General features: G+C 39.3%; 1 protein-coding gene across 3 annotated transcripts in view; it reads left to right on the plus strand.

The window, feature by feature from the left end:
* The first annotated feature begins 7,357 nt into the window (after window positions 1-7,357).
* peli1b (pellino E3 ubiquitin protein ligase 1b) overlaps window positions 7,358-15,829 on the plus strand; it is a 53,013-nt gene continuing 44,541 nt past the window's right edge. The window contains exons 1-2 of one of the 3 annotated variants that reach the window (XM_053237414.1): window positions 7,359-7,705; window positions 9,038-9,540. The gene's annotated coding sequence lies outside the window, so the exon portion shown is untranslated. Of the gene's footprint in view, window positions 7,706-9,037; window positions 9,541-15,829 lie in introns of all 3 variants that reach the window. The other 2 variants (XM_053237415.1, XM_026944239.3) reach the window with 2 other exon arrangements.

A 15,829-nucleotide genomic window follows, 5' to 3' on the forward strand; every position in this document is an offset into this window, starting at 1 on the left:
ATATGTTTGACATTTACCCAAATCATACCCAAGTGCTGAGTGGGTACGTTTCCTTCTATGTGGCTCGGTAATAATCTTACCTTTCATGTGAGGTACTGTGAAAGGAAAACACTTCTTAGTCTTATCCATAACTTATCCAGAATAAATAAATAAAATGACTATTTTGAATAAAAGGTAATGGGTAATAGGTAATGTTAAGTGCTCTCACAAAAGTTGGCGTTTAAATAGCAAATGCACACGCCTTCGCATTTCCAGCCCCCTTCTCAATTATAATTAGCTGAATTGCTGCCTTGAGTGTTGTAAACCTAGAGCAAAACTAGAGTCTAGAGCAAAACTGCAAGATTACAGATTAGAGGAAGCATTCCATAATTATAGCAAGAGTCAAAACCAGACTTAATACCAAAGTTAAAGCCAATCAACCATACTGTGGTCTACCACTCTTCAGAGTTTGAATCTACCCATTTTTTGCTAACTGTGGTCTTTTGAACAGCAGTGGCTCGAGACCATATATTTTGGTGTGGTAGGAAGTCGTTAATAACGCCATAGCCTCAAAGAAAATTAAGTCCAGGGGATATCACACTTCACTTATGATATTGCTACTGTTGAATTTTTAGCGTTCACCAGTAATAGGCAGTTGAGAATTAAGAGCATACAATCATCCAGCATATGGTCTAGCAGTTCGTTTTAAGCGGTTTTGGATGTGCCTTTGTTTAACTGTGTTCGATACAGCATGGGGTGTTTCTCATTGTACACAGAAGAGCTAATATCAATAACCAGAGTTGCCAGGTTTCAGCCTAATTTCCAGCCCAGCTACATCTTAATAACCACACAAAAGTCTTGAAACTAGCCTACAGATTCAGGCACTCATTGGTCACTCGAAAGAGCTCATTAGTATTTCAATGGAATTTAAAATGTATGGAGTTGTGAAGGAGAACTTTCCCTACTTTTGAATATTGGATTATATTATTGATTGTTTTCTTGGAACATTACAAGAATTATATATTTTTCTGGTGAAGGAATGGGTTCAGGGCTAAGGTGATAAATCTCCAAAAACAGGTTCTGAACTTGGTAGATTCCTAGGTTTTATAGCAACATGGTTGTGGCTAAACTCTGCAGTGAGATGTTTCTCCAAGAGCAACTCTGTCATGTAGCAGATCTCCACAATTAGGTAAGGTGTCCCTTAACTGCAGTGAGAATTGGAAGTAAAATTCACTGGTTGGGACTAAACTCTCCAGGGTGGTAGATCACCAGGAACATGACCAGGGATCTCTTAATTCCAAGACTGAGAGTCGCTGTCTTAATGACTGAACACTTAACAGACCACCAACTACATCATCTAGCACATTTCAACTACACAGCTTTGTCTTGCACACCATCCGACCTCATGTCCCCACACCCTCCATTTTTCCTCTGTATGTCTATTTCAGATCTTTAGTAGCCACCGCTCGGTTTTGCTCTCTCCAGAGTCCGGACTTCTTAAACACTGTGTTTTGTGAAACTCCACCAGGAACAAGGCTGGGACGAAACTCTGCAGGGTGGTATGACATAAGGAGCAGGGTTAGGTTCCCTTGGGTTAAACCTACACTGCTCTAAAAAACCTGATCAACAGAGGTGTGGAGAGCGCTGACGACACCTCAGAATTATATCTCAACCGTGTGTTATTAAACTCAACAGATCTATAAATAGCACTACAGTTCCTCAGCCTGAGTAGGAGCTGCTTTAACAGCAAGGAGAAACACGGCAGTATATTGGTAGAAGAAAAATTAGTGATATATATATATATATATATATATATATATATATATATATATATATATATATATGTAAATATATATATATATATATATACATATATATATAAATATACACACGCATAGAGAGAGAGAGAGAGAGAGGGAGAGTCATTGAACACTGACAGTCTAAAACCACTGGAGTCTGTTTAGACTATGAAATATTTGTCAGTTGGATGTCATGTGTGTTTTAATTAAAAATAAAATCCTACTGAAGAGGTCTGAGTTCTCAAATGCATCTGTTTGTGTTTGCTTGTAATCTGATTTTGAACAAAAGAGAGAGATATCTTGTGCAAATCTTTACTGACCAACATAGCAAGAAAAAAAAAAATTAAATACATCCAGCTGCATGCGATCTCGAACCCTCTTGCACCTGTGTAAGTAAACCACTTATGGAATGTGACCACTCTGTTTTCTCAGGCCTTCCAAGTTTGCAATATTACAAGCAGTAAGTAAACATATCTGTGTACATAGTTACTGTTGCCAGAGCAGCCCAACAACATTGTGCGACCCGCTCCCAAACACTGAGAGGTTAGGATATGAACTCTTAACCATGAGATTCGATTACCCAGTCCTGTCACACCAGTCTCCTCCCTGGCCTTTCTCTTTCCACGTTACTCTCTCATGCTGACCTCTTCTCGACCTCTCAGCTCAGAGTTCACACACAGCTGTTGCTATGTTTTTCATTTAATCGCATCCTGAAATGATCTCTCAGCTAGAACAAATGCCCTCTGGAGTTTTCGGAGGAGGAAACACAGCATGGTCATTATAGCAAGGAGAAAGAGTTTTAAAAAAAACTTTATTACTCTTTATGGGTTTTTTTTTAGAACATTAAAGAAATATTAGAACATGAAAATGTGATGTCATAAGTAAAGATTAAAAGAGTTGTATGGTGTTCAAGACAGAATTGAAGTTTCTTGAGATTTTGCCAGGCGTTGCATGGCTGTAAGATATGAGGAAAAAAAACATTCATCCTGTATGAATCATATCTGAAGCAATCTATCAGGTCTGTGTATTGGGGTGTGTGTGTGTGTGTGTGTGTGTGTGAACATGATTTTATAACTTGGTGTGGCCCAAACGTCCCCACAAGTAATGATTATGTCGATGAAAGGTCCTCACAAGAATAGCAAGACAAACGTGTGTGTGTGTGTGTGTGTGTGTGTGTGTGTGTGAACATGATTTTATAACTTGGTGTGGGCCAAACGTCCCCACAAGTAATGATTATGTCGATGAAAGGTCCTCACAAGAATAGCAAGACAAACGTGTGTGTGTGTGTGTGTGTGTGTGTTGGGGGTGGGTGGGTGTGTGTGTGTGTGTATGTGGGTGTGTGTGTGGGTGTGTGTGTGTGTGTGTGTGTCTTCATGCATTCTGTCCCCCCAAAGATAGGGCCGTTATGAATGTATTGGTGAGGTGTTGGTGCTGTTGCCATAGTGGCCTAAATATGGATCGCAGTCAGGTTTACACTAATTTATCATCGTCAATGCAGTTATGTGGTTTATGTGTGTGTGTGTCCACTTTATCCCAACGTGCTGACATGAGAACCAATCTGAGATTGTTTATTTATTGGCGTTCCTATTTGTTTATGTACCTATATTCAGACTGGAATATGAGAGTTGTATAATTTAGCCTAGCTGTGTTCTGCTGATCGGAGCAGAATTTCACAAAGTCTGATTTATTGTTAGCCAGATAAAACATGAGCCAAGAACATCTAAAAATAAAACATACAATCCATCGCCTTTTTAATCTGGAATGTCAATTTATTTTCATAATCATGTTCTTACTATTATCCGTAACTCTTTTTTCAAATTCAATATTGAAAAATATTTTGATCTTTTGGTTGAGGGATTTTATCAATTTGTCTTCTGGCTGGGTTCAGTTGGGCAGGACTTTGTAGGGAGTAGGTGATATCCGGAAACCCCATGTACAAATCCAAAATTAGCTACATGTCAAATACACGCTTTACCCCCTACACGGAAAGCGAAGAAACTTCTTTTCCACCCACTCGACCTCTTTGCGCCTGAGTGATCGTCACTGAAATTGTTTCCATCTTTTGTACTTTTTTTTGAGTAAAAGTTAAAGTAGTCATCAAGAAAATTACTCAAATAAGAGGAACTACATCATCTGGTGAAACCCTACTTGAGTAATTAATTACTTTTTAGTAAGTTTCTCTTTCACATGTCTACATCTAGCACAACAAATCAGAAAATGTTCTATTGTCTATTCTGTTCTTATGTTCACTAACTAAGTGAGCTAAGCTGAAGGGAAAAACCACCTCCATTATCAACAATATATAAATAAAGGTAATGTTAGCCTGCTAGCTAACTTAGCCAAATGCTGTTGGGGGCTCAGTAGCTTGCTAGGTACGTTAGCTAGCTCATGTTCGTTCATACAGCTCGATATCAATGTAACTAGACACCTGTATAAACTAACATGAGCTATCTAGCTAGCTAGATATTTTACTATGTAACTAGAAAACCCTAACCAAATGCGGTTTTAATAGCTAGCCCGTGTTAATTCATACACTTATCATAGTTAGCAAATCAATTTCCAACAAAGAATGCATCCCTCTTTGGCTATTTCCAGAGAACAAGACAAGGCAACATGATGAGGTTTGAAGTAAGACACTGAATTTAACAGCCCAAATGTGTTAATGTATGTGCATCATTGGCATAGTTTTGAAAGAATGTGGAAGAGAAAAAAAATTTGAGTCGTGATGTGATAACTGATGGTGTGAGACTATAAAAAATGTTTCACTTAGAGGTGTAATATATGAAAGAATTTGATTAAAGCGAATTTTAAAAGGCGTCTAGAATGAATGAATCAATGAATCAGTGTATAAATATAACACCAAACCAAATACACTATTTTTAATCAAAATATTCAGCATAAATGCTGGAGGTCACTCATGAATGTGTCGAGATATTGGTTCTATTATTGCTAGCTTGAATTTCATAAGGATAAAAGTATTCATTGTTCGTTTATTTGCTTGATTTGTCCACTTGAATATGGGCAGAGACATTATGAGCAGATTAGAAGGACTCTGTTATGGCGGTCTGACCACTGTTATGATTTGCTACGTTCACAAAAAGGAACATCACACCTACATCCCACTCATACGACACGTATTGTACTTGCTGCCTGAACATGCTCTGATCAAAACAGAAACATTTCTCAGCACCCTGTGCAACACACATCATAAAGACACTGAAGAACGGCCAGCTAAAAATTAGCACTCACTTGTTCACATAGAGATGATGTCTGAAATAAATAAATACAACACTTGTTTATATTGAAGTATACAGTAGTGCGCAGTTATAAAGCATACAATGACTAACACAGCAGACACAACACAAAACAATTAGCTTAATCAGACTGACTTTCTGAAGCTTTTTATAAAGAAAAACTTAAAGCTCTTATCTTTCTTCACAAGCAGTTTGTATAATTTTATATAGATAATATTAATATCACATAAGGAAGTCTGTTTGAGATAACGATCCACTTTGAGCTGATCACGTTGAGACTAAGTCATACTTGTTAGCATTACTAGCCTCATAATTCTAGTTAACCCATTTAGCGTTTGTGTTGAATAAAATCATTTATGATTTATGATATTTTGACAGGTTTGACAAATTTCTTTGAGAATATGAGGACACTCAGATACTGAAATCTCTTTGGTGTCTACGTGTGGCAGCTGCTATAACGTAAGTGCTAACAGGAACTAACTTGTTTCACGGACATTCCACAACATTAAATGTACTATAAAAGATTAAAAGTAATATGTTAAAGCTTGTAGCCTAATCGTTGGCAAATTGCTGTGGTATATAAGGAATAAAATATTTCAGGACATGCTTTTATTGGAAAATAATCAACTTCAGAGGGTAACAGTAACTCCACTTTGTGTCAGGTTGCATCACACCACTCCATGGTTTATTATTTTCCTATGACAGCACACACATTTTTACGGTTGTAACTAGCTATGAGTAATTCGTTTTTTGCCTCCCACGTAGCATCTCCAGTCATCAAATTAAATATGGAAACAGCAATGTCCTGATAATATGGTGGCACAACCACCAGCTACCACCAGCATAGTTTCTAAGAGGAAAACCTTTCCCAGTGAGCAGTGATGACGTTATCAATCAGACCTCAGATTAGCCGAGGAGGACACTTGAGGTTTGCCCATAGACTTAATTGCCCATTAATACCCTGAAGACACTTGATTATAACTGAGTTTATGTAAGAACATACATATAAGTGAGTGTTTATGAGAGCAATTGGTTTCTAAACCACAGACTATTCGTAACAATGCTAGCCAGGTTAGCATGCTAGTTGCAGCAAAGCTAGCTGGGCACAGTAACATTGTCTGAGCTATCGCTGGCAGCTCAATGGTTAAATGCTCTGGGTTACTGATCAGTAGGTTGGGGGTTCAGGCTTAAGCACCATCAATCTGCCAGGCGGTTTGGCCCTTGAGCAAGGCCCTCAACTCTTAACCCTGTTTACTCCAGCGGTGCTGTATCATGGCTGACCTTTCACTCAGACCCCAGATTCCTAACAAGCTGGCATATGTGATGAAAGACAACCTGTGCCACCACAAGCCCCCACAAGAGTCTGTTCCCTGAGGCAGTCAGACTCCTCAACACTCACCTGGACTAATGAACTCCAACAGCTACACCTGCACTTCATAATTGCTGCTAATGGACACTTTTTTACTATAACGACTTTGTTATCACTGCTACTACAAGCAATTGCTGCTTTCACAGTCAATAGTTTACAGACATTTTTTTACACTAGTTTTTTTTCCCCACTCAACACTGTTTCTCTTGTTCTGTCTAGCTGACGTTCACGGTCCTGTGTATTTATTGTCCTGTGTATTTATAGTCCTGTGTATTTATAGTATTGTTTGCACAAGTCTCACACTGTCATGTATTTGCACTTTATATAGCCTTGTGTACTGGGCCACTGTACTGTTCAGTGTTGCACTATGGGCCCGGGGAAACGGCATTTCAATTAAAATAACAATTAAAAATCCTCTTGATTTGACTTGAAGTGAGTCACTTGGACCACACTAAAATGTTGATTCTGGTTAAAGCCTTGATTATGGAAATATGTGGTCCTCTGGTCCTCATCCGCTAGCTAGCAGAGCTGCACTATACTATGAAGAAAAATGCTATATGCGATAACTTGTTAAATAATGTGATATATGGAGTACAATAATGCTATAAGTGTGTAAAATCAATTTAAATTATATTTATATATATATTTATATATTTAAAAACCGAAAATGACATACATGTTTATGTTCTTTTGAGGAAAAGAAAGCATTCTCTGCTATCTATGTCGCCCTAAAACTTTGATATTCGTAACTTTTTGAAGTATTAAGGTCATTCAGTTATCGCAGACCCACTATCGTGATATTTACATTTGCGAAAGTGCTATAATTTCGATATATTGTGCAGCGCTACCAGCTAGCTAGTACTACCTAGCAACGCTCTTCGAGTGAACTACATTTCCCAGAATGCCAAGGTGTAAGTGACGCGGCGGCCTCTTTCCCCGCCCACTACTCTAGATGCCACACCACCATCTGTTTATGTTCAGAACCTGAGAACCTGAGAGGTGAGACACGGCGCGAGCGTCGCGTCAGTTAATTTAAAACGTTAATCGTGTGTTTTTGAATCGGCGTGCGCGAGACCGGCCGTTATTCCGCAGCACATCTGCCCTGTCTGTGTTTTACCCTGAAACATTACTAAAAGTATTCGCACCCCTGTCTTTGTTAGCAGGTGGCTTTGTTAGCTAGCACACACACACTGTGTACTGTGTGTTTTTATTGTTTATTGTTTTGGTTCTAACCGCTGGAGCTAACGGACCGGTTCCGAGTCTTTTACAACGAACCGAATCTTCTGGAAAAAACCGTTAGCAGGGTAAGTATCCTGCTAACTGTTGTTTGTTTGTTTATTTATTTATTTATGTTGGAGGGGGGAATGATATTTCTAGCCAGGGAATGTCTTGTTATTTTGGTACAGTCACATTCTTATCAACTAGAATTTATTTAATTGTTTTTGTTGTTTTTTTTAAAATTCAATTTAATTCTCAAGGAAATTGTTGTAGCTAATAAATTAACGGCTAAGCCTGGCTCTGATGCTGTACGCTAATCACTCCTTATGCTTTGTTTGGCATGATTTTGGTGACTAAAAACTTTTTTTTTTTCCCTCAATGTCATGGTGTATTTATGTGTATATATTATTTAAATGTGATTAGATATTGTATACGACATGAAGGTGTTGTGTGTCCATCTTTAAAAAACAAAAAACAAAAAATAACAGCAACAACAAAACCCATATTGTGACTAGTCTATTCTTAATATTGAAGGAAAACTCCACCCTGAAACACATTCAGTATGTTTTTACTGAAATATTCATGATAGCTTTAGTGAACCTGGTCCTAGTTTGTTAGTTTGTTGGTGTATTTTAATTTTTTTGTGCTATTTCAGTGAAAAGTGTCCTGTGCTGACGTCACAGGGTGACATTTTTACTGCTAATACAGTTATAATGATGTTTTAATAGAAGAAATAAATAAACAATTTCAAACACAGTGGCATAACAATCAGGTTTCGCTGAGCTCAAAACACTACAAACAAGAGAGCAAGAGCGGCTTTTCTCACCCCAGCGAAGTTCAACGTCATATTAACGAGAAATCTAATATAGAAGTATTAGAGACTTTGGACTCAAAATCCCAGAATGCAATGCTGCTGTACAACAGAGTTACGACAGAGACTCGGCTCGTGTAGGTAGAGATCGAGGAGATGATGAGCGCGATGGTGCTGATGGCGTTATCAGGGTGAAAGTTGAAGCCCCACTAACCGAACAGCATTGTGGGTAATGTAGGAAACCGTGAACCTTACTGAAAACAGAACAACATTTAAATGGAAAAAAAATCATCGCAAAATGAATCTTAGACACCATTAAGTGTTAATCGCATGTTAATTATAAAGATTATTGTGCAAGTCATTCAGGGTGGATTATTCCTTTAAAGGAATTTGGGTTTGGCGTTTTTGTGATGCTGCTTGGACATCAGTAGGTCGTGACGCTTCTCTGAAAGATGTGAAATCATAGTTTTTCTGGATGACTTTATCTTGAAGCACATAATTAAAGCGGCCAGCAGTAACAAATTGGGCTTTTGTGCCATTCTCTTTTAAATGACTCACTCCAGATGAGTTTTATGTGTAGAAAAGTTAATAATTTTTTTTTTTTCAGTGCACAGATTTGAAGTTTGGCTTTGTTTCCTGACGCAGACCTGTTGAACTGGCCTAGAACAATGACTGTTATGATGATCACAGCTTTATATTATGGAGCCGAGCAGTGACGCATTTTACAGATTGGTCTTTGATTTGGCTTATCGCTATTTGCATTGCCTTCTGGCTTGCTTGTGTTGGACCATTGTTCTGTTGAATCGAAGTGCCTCGGGTGATTTGCATAGGCAGATCAAGCTTTCAGGCCCGGCATCTGGCCTGGCGAATGGGCGCTTTTGTCCTGCGTTGACACGACAGTCTGTATTGCTTTTGTTGACCCCCTCTTAAACTTAACCCCCCCTCAACCTCAGGCCGTCTGGATGGCACGTCATCGCCTGCTTTGTGTAAAGCTCAGCTTGAATTATTCATATTTAACATCAGCAGACGAGCGCTAAGGTACAAGGACGTATGCAGAGGAGGAGACGGAGACACAGGGTGGATGAAGCGTAGGGATCGCGTAAGGCGGAGGTATTGAAACTTTTTCCTCATGAGTTTTTTGAGAACTCGCACAACTGTCAATCATTTCCCAATTCCCAATTGCTGAGTGGTTCCTCTGCCATTTTTATCAGGGGAGAAAAAGAAGACTGGGGTTTTGATATATTTTCTCATTCTGTTGTTAAAATGCGGCACTTCTACACAACGTATAAACTCCGGCAGGTCTGAAACAGTCATTTAAACATTTATTTTTTGGTGTTGTCCATCTCACCCATGAGAGTGAAGTGGATATAAGAATATAAGAGAGTAACATGAAGTGCACACTGAGGAGAGGAAGAGAAATGGTGAGAAGAGGACATGGCAAAAGAGACAGCGTTAAGGAGACAGATGAAGAAACAGATGAAGAGGAAGCGCAAAGGGATATAAAGAGGGTGAAGTGGAAATAAGGACAGGATGAAGGGAGTGACACTGAGAAGAGGAAGAGAAATGGAGACAAGAGGACATGGCAAACAGGAAACAGGGACAGGGTTAAGGAGAAATGGAGATGGGCATAGACATGGAAGGGGGCATAAGAACAGGAGGACGGAAGTAACAGGAATGGCACACTGAGGAGAAATTGAGACGAGAGGACATGGCAAATAGGATGTTAGGACGGAGACAGGGACACTCAGTAGAGGAGCAGAGACAGAGAAGACAAACAGGACACAAAGACATTATAAGGGATCATGGGCTGAAGAGATAGAGACACAAAAATCGTTGTGGTGCATAGGGACAGGGTGGAGGGAGGAAGAGGAGATGAAAAATACTGACATGAGGAACAGAGATGGTAGGAAACATCAGGAAATGTGGGAGGAGGTGCAGTGACAAGGTAAGAGAGGAAGAAGGGAATAAAGTGACAAAGGGAAATGAGAAGCCAGAAGAAGGTTTGAATATTTGGTGATCTTGTATTTGCTCTTAATGTAAAAAGAGGACTCCTCTTAAAAGTTTCATTCCCAGTTGATTAGTTTGGGAGTCATTAATGTCCCACGATGCACTCTGAAACCCTTCGTCATGAGACCATGATGGAGCTCTTTGTCTTGATTAGCTCACATCAAGCCTTAGTTGGAAGAAAAGGAAGCGCAACACTGGGCCGAGACATTTTATTAATATTGCTGACCAGCCGAATGACTGCGCTCTAAAAGAGTTGAACTGTAACTCCACAGCCGCACGGAAACCATCAACAGTATTGGATTTTCCAAAATATTGTCAATGAAACAAATAACATGTCAACATTGATATTTATAAATTTCAATTATCGCTCAGCGTTACATTTTAGAGGCTTAAAGGAAAATCCCTCTCCAATTCAATTAAATAAACACGAGCCGAGCCAGCGGTGTCGCTTTCCATGGTGAAAAATAGATAAGAGCGCTGACCTTCTGCTTATTAAGAAACTCGATGCTGTTCCTACTAAAATTGTCATTCATACACCTGATCCACGTTTGCACAAATTCAAAAATAAAAAAATTAGGATGTGTGTGAATGTAGCGTAGCCTAAAAAGCAAAACAGAAGCCAGCAGAGCAGCTGTTTGCAGCTGGCTTTACAGTTTGTTCAGTACAGTGACCTGTTGGACTTGTGCTATAATCTGGTTTATGTAAAAAGAGGTAAGCAAGTTAGTTTAATGGCTGCTCCTGAATATTTTGTTGTGTAAATTAAAAAAAAAAAAAAGTACATTTGTTTATTTCTCATCTAGAGACTCACACGTGTGGCCAAATCAAGTGTAGAGCTGAGCAGCAGCTGCCTTGCTTGTCCTGACCTAGTACAGATCCATGACTGCAATAACACTGCTCTTAAAATGATGAACAAACCTCAATCTATTAAATATCCTGAACAGTAATTAAACTCCTAAGTTTGAGGTTAGATTATTTTCTCAACCTTAATTTGCATCAATTCAATGGAAAAAGTAGCAATAACTGTTGTTATTGTCTGTTTCTTATATATTTTTATTGTTACGCATGTTGGGTTTGTTTTAAGGACATTTTTAAACAGTTGGCGATTGTTTCTGTATTAAAGGCTACAATGGTTTCTGGCTCATCGACCTAATCGACTCGGTGTCAGTGTTGGCACAGAAAGAAGATATCACCTCTAAATCCAGACGGGCCGAGTTAATCAGATGACTCGTTGTCTTAATAACCGAGGCAGGGCAGGTCAAATGAATGTCAACCATCTGCAGTTATAATTATGGAGACTAAAATCCAAAATGTCTTATCAAAGAAGTATTTGTGATTTCGGATGGTGCACTGATGACCTCTTGTTTCTCCTCTTCAGAATATTTAATAATCCTCCTCTTCACAACAGTAATTTAAAAAAAGGCATCTGTTGTTGATCTTTTTGGAAATTGATCTAGAAGTTTGAACGGAAGCACAGCAGCTAACGGAGGATCAGTGATAACACTGTTGTGTCGTTCATAACAGCACTTCCTCTGCTCTCCGAGCTCCGATCCTAATCAGTAGTATCGCTGTCACTGCGCTGCACAGTCACACACCACAGGACATGAAAGCAAAAACGGAAGCAGCGTGTAAGCGCACTGCCTCTTCTCCTTTTCCTTATTATCGAGTGCGTGGTGTGTGAACTGGCTCGCTGCCAACGTAGTTTCAAGATGAGTGCTGTGCCTGGGTCATTGATTGGACTTGAGATGGAGCCAAAATCTCACAGAGCATATACTGTCCGCCTCCAAAGGAAAAAAAAAACCCTCAAATAACGATACAATTCACGGGAAATCATTACCTTATGCTGGTTAAATTATATTAAAAAACAGTATTAGACCTGCATGTCTTGCACAGGGTATAATATAATACGCCTTTTACGCCTTAAAACGTGTGCACGCTGTTTGATATTCAGCCACAGGAAAGACGTGGTTGGAAAAAACAGAGCAGAGTTTAACACGGTAAAAGTACATCTCTGTCTTTACATGTTAGTGTGGCGGCCTGGGAAAACCCTTGACATGGTGAAACCTATTATTATATATAAATCTGATGACAACAGGCTTTTCTTTTCGGAAATATGTTTCCCTTTCGCATGTATCTCAACCATTAGTCTCTGTTTCGCTATGGCATCAACTTGACAGTCACTGTGTGAGGAAATCACACTTACCTACAAATCTGTAAATAGACTGACTGTTTTTACCACTGAGATTATTAAACTGGCTTCCTAAACAACATCTCTGAAGGAAGATGCAATCTTAATGCAATCTGAATCCTAAGCAAAGTTAAAAAGTACATAAAACATTTATATGTTTGTTTGGTGAAATATAAATATGGGCTCAAAAGGTGTTTGAGGTGTCAAAATATGTTGAAGATCAAAACCAGATATATTTTGGTCAAAACCAGATTTTTTTTCTCCATTTTTGCTGGTTGGTAGAATTCTGTAGGGATTAACCAGGTCGCTTCAAGTAAGTTCAAAAAAATAGTCCTCATTAAAATTACTCTAACAAGTACAGCTTGATCTCAGGATTGCTGTACACAGTATCACCCAACACAATGCAGCTGTGCACTGTATGGCCAAACCTGAGCATCACACCCATATGTGGTTCTTCCCCAAGCTGTTGCCACAGTTTTGGAAGCACACAATTGTTTAGAATGTCTTTATATGCTGTAGCATCAATACCTGACCTCACTAATGCCCTTGTGTCTGAATGAGGACAAATCCCATCAGCCACGCTCCAAAATCTAGTGGAAAGCCTTCACAGCAAAGGGGATCAACTCCATATTAATGCCCATGGTTTTGGAATGGGACGTTCAGTGGTCAGTTGTCCACGTACTCTTGGCCATATAGTGTATTTCCCGGGATAAATAAAGCTCTCATTGATGAAACTTGGTGTTCAGTGTTACAGATGTCCAGGCGTGTCGCTGGAGTGTCAGAGATCAGGCTGATTACAAATATCGAGGGGAAAAAAAAAAAATGTTAATAGAGATTTGCATTATAAGGCTGTCTGGTGTATAACCAGTTGTAGAGCAGCTCTACTTGTCCTTTCTTGCATTTCAAGCAGGTTTGAAAATGAATGGCAAGTTTTATAGTGTGAACAATGCAAGCCAAATAGTGAGCAACAGCCAAAACAAACACCCACTTCAATCAGAATAAATTACACCCAAATGCTGGTCAGGAATTCGTACCAAACACGAAAAGCACCAGCACATCTGGGGCGTCTTCAGATTTGTCCAAAAGACAGAAGACTGGCTTTATTTCAGATGCACCAACCGCTCCTCCCAGTGCAGCCGCCTCGCAAAAATGGACCGCTAAACGGAGTGATATTTTGAAGCGTCTGCCATAACATTATTTTATTGTTCATTTTTGTGATATCTTGTATAACCATAACCCTCATGTGCATCAACAAGACAACAGAACTGATGATGTGTAGTACAAGTGACACAGTGATTCTGGGATTCAGAATGTCATGTAATGTGCACTTGACCTAAAGTACACCATATGGCCAAAGGTTTGTGGACATCTGACCATCTCAGCCATATGTGGGCCTTCGTCAAAGTGCCTCAAACCTGTTTGAGCATGACAGTGCTTATAGCATTTTACTCCTTTACAGGTTTTTTTTTTTTTTTTTTGGTGCCTGTGTTGCATCTGCACGCGCTACAGATGGTGTAATGTTTGAGAAACCCTGCTTTCAGTTTGATCACGGTCCTTATTTGGTCTCCCCATAGAGTGCTGGTGTTTAAAGAATGGCAGCTGTTCCGTTTCTCTCGACTCGTTTTATTTTATTGGTCTTTTTTTTTTTTTCATAAACAGTGTGTTCCCTGTGCATTGTTTTGTTCCCTTTGTATTGTGTAATGACTTTCCTTCCCTGGGGCAAAAGTGAGAGAGCTGATTGTGTTGCCTGTTGTGTCGTCGTTGCCTTCCGATTAGCCGATGATGGACTTGTGTTGTGTGTGTGTGTGTGTGTGTGTGTGAAGTTTCTGCAGAAGTGATGAGCAGATGTTGTGTACGCCTCTGTGTTTCGAACAGGTTGTGCTCACCTTCGGAGACTTGCTGTGTGTAAGTGCAGGTGTGTGTGTGTGTGTGTGTGTGCGCGCGTGTGCACATCTCTCTCTCTCTCTCTCTGTCTCTGTCTGTTCAGTTTATTCCAGCACCTGTAGTGGTTTTGCAGCGCTTCTGCTTCTATAATTAATAACGTTGACCTGAGGTGCTAAAGCGAGTGTGAGAGAGAGAATGTGTGTCCTTGCGGTTTTTCACCTCTCTGTAATATACAAGCATTCGTTTTCTCAGCCTCAACTGGCAGTAGTGACGTGTGTGTGTGTGTGTGTGTGTGTGTGTGTGTGTGTGTTGAGTGATAGGACCGTTAAACTTGTTCAGATTGGTTTATAAGATAAACATCTCTGTGGTTGGTGCCTGCGTTTACCTGTGTTACTTTTATGACTTCAGTGGGAGTCATTATTCATATTACTCACAGTACTCAGATTACTCAGATTCATTACACTGGTGCAGAGTGTGTTAGTGAATTTATAAGTTAGAAATATAACCACGGGGAATTGTTGAAACGCCGGTCTCCTTTAAATGAAGAGGTAATTTTTAATTCCCGGACTGCGGCCGTAGGCTGGGTGTTGAAATTTGCATCATGTTGAGGCAGTGAACAAAACAACAGAAAAGACACAAGACACAGTCTAGCCAATCTGGCAACCTTGAAGATGTTGCCAATCTTACATGATTTGCATCCCCGCCCCACACGTGCACATTTTTAATGTCCCAATTATTTCCCACCCGGGGGTTGCAATATTATTACAGCATTCTCTTTGCAGCATTTTTAATGCCATTAAGGTCTGGTGAAGGGAATTATGGGATTTATTTATTTTTTTATTTTATTTTATTTTTTTGCTTGGTCTTAGGTGCCTTGAAATTTGTACTATTATTGTTATAAGGCACAATTTAAAACACAACAATAAATCAAGACACAGTTCTCAATAAATATGCATTTTTTGTTAGTAAGAACCTTTTAGAGATGAGTACTAATTAATATTCATATCTGAACTGTTCACTCAGCGAGAATAATTCATTTTGGCAGTGACCTCTAGATAGCGTCTAAAGCTTTAGATTATTGAACGTCTTTACTCAGTATACAAAGTGCTACCTCGAAGAGAAGACAAACAGCTTTGTAATTTTTGCCTGTGTATGTTATCGTGCCAGCTTTCTTGGCGTTCTTACATACTCTTCATATAAAGCTTTTGGCTGGGATTAAACATGACGAGTGACTACGAATGAGGGCTGGACAATATGATCATATAATATCGATATCACGGATATCGTCAGTATTTAAAAAAATTTTTTATAACAATTATAAAA

Source organism: Pangasianodon hypophthalmus, chromosome 10, assembly GCF_027358585.1.
Source record: "Pangasianodon hypophthalmus isolate fPanHyp1 chromosome 10, fPanHyp1.pri, whole genome shotgun sequence".
NCBI classification, from domain to species: Eukaryota; Metazoa; Chordata; class Actinopteri; order Siluriformes; family Pangasiidae; genus Pangasianodon; species Pangasianodon hypophthalmus.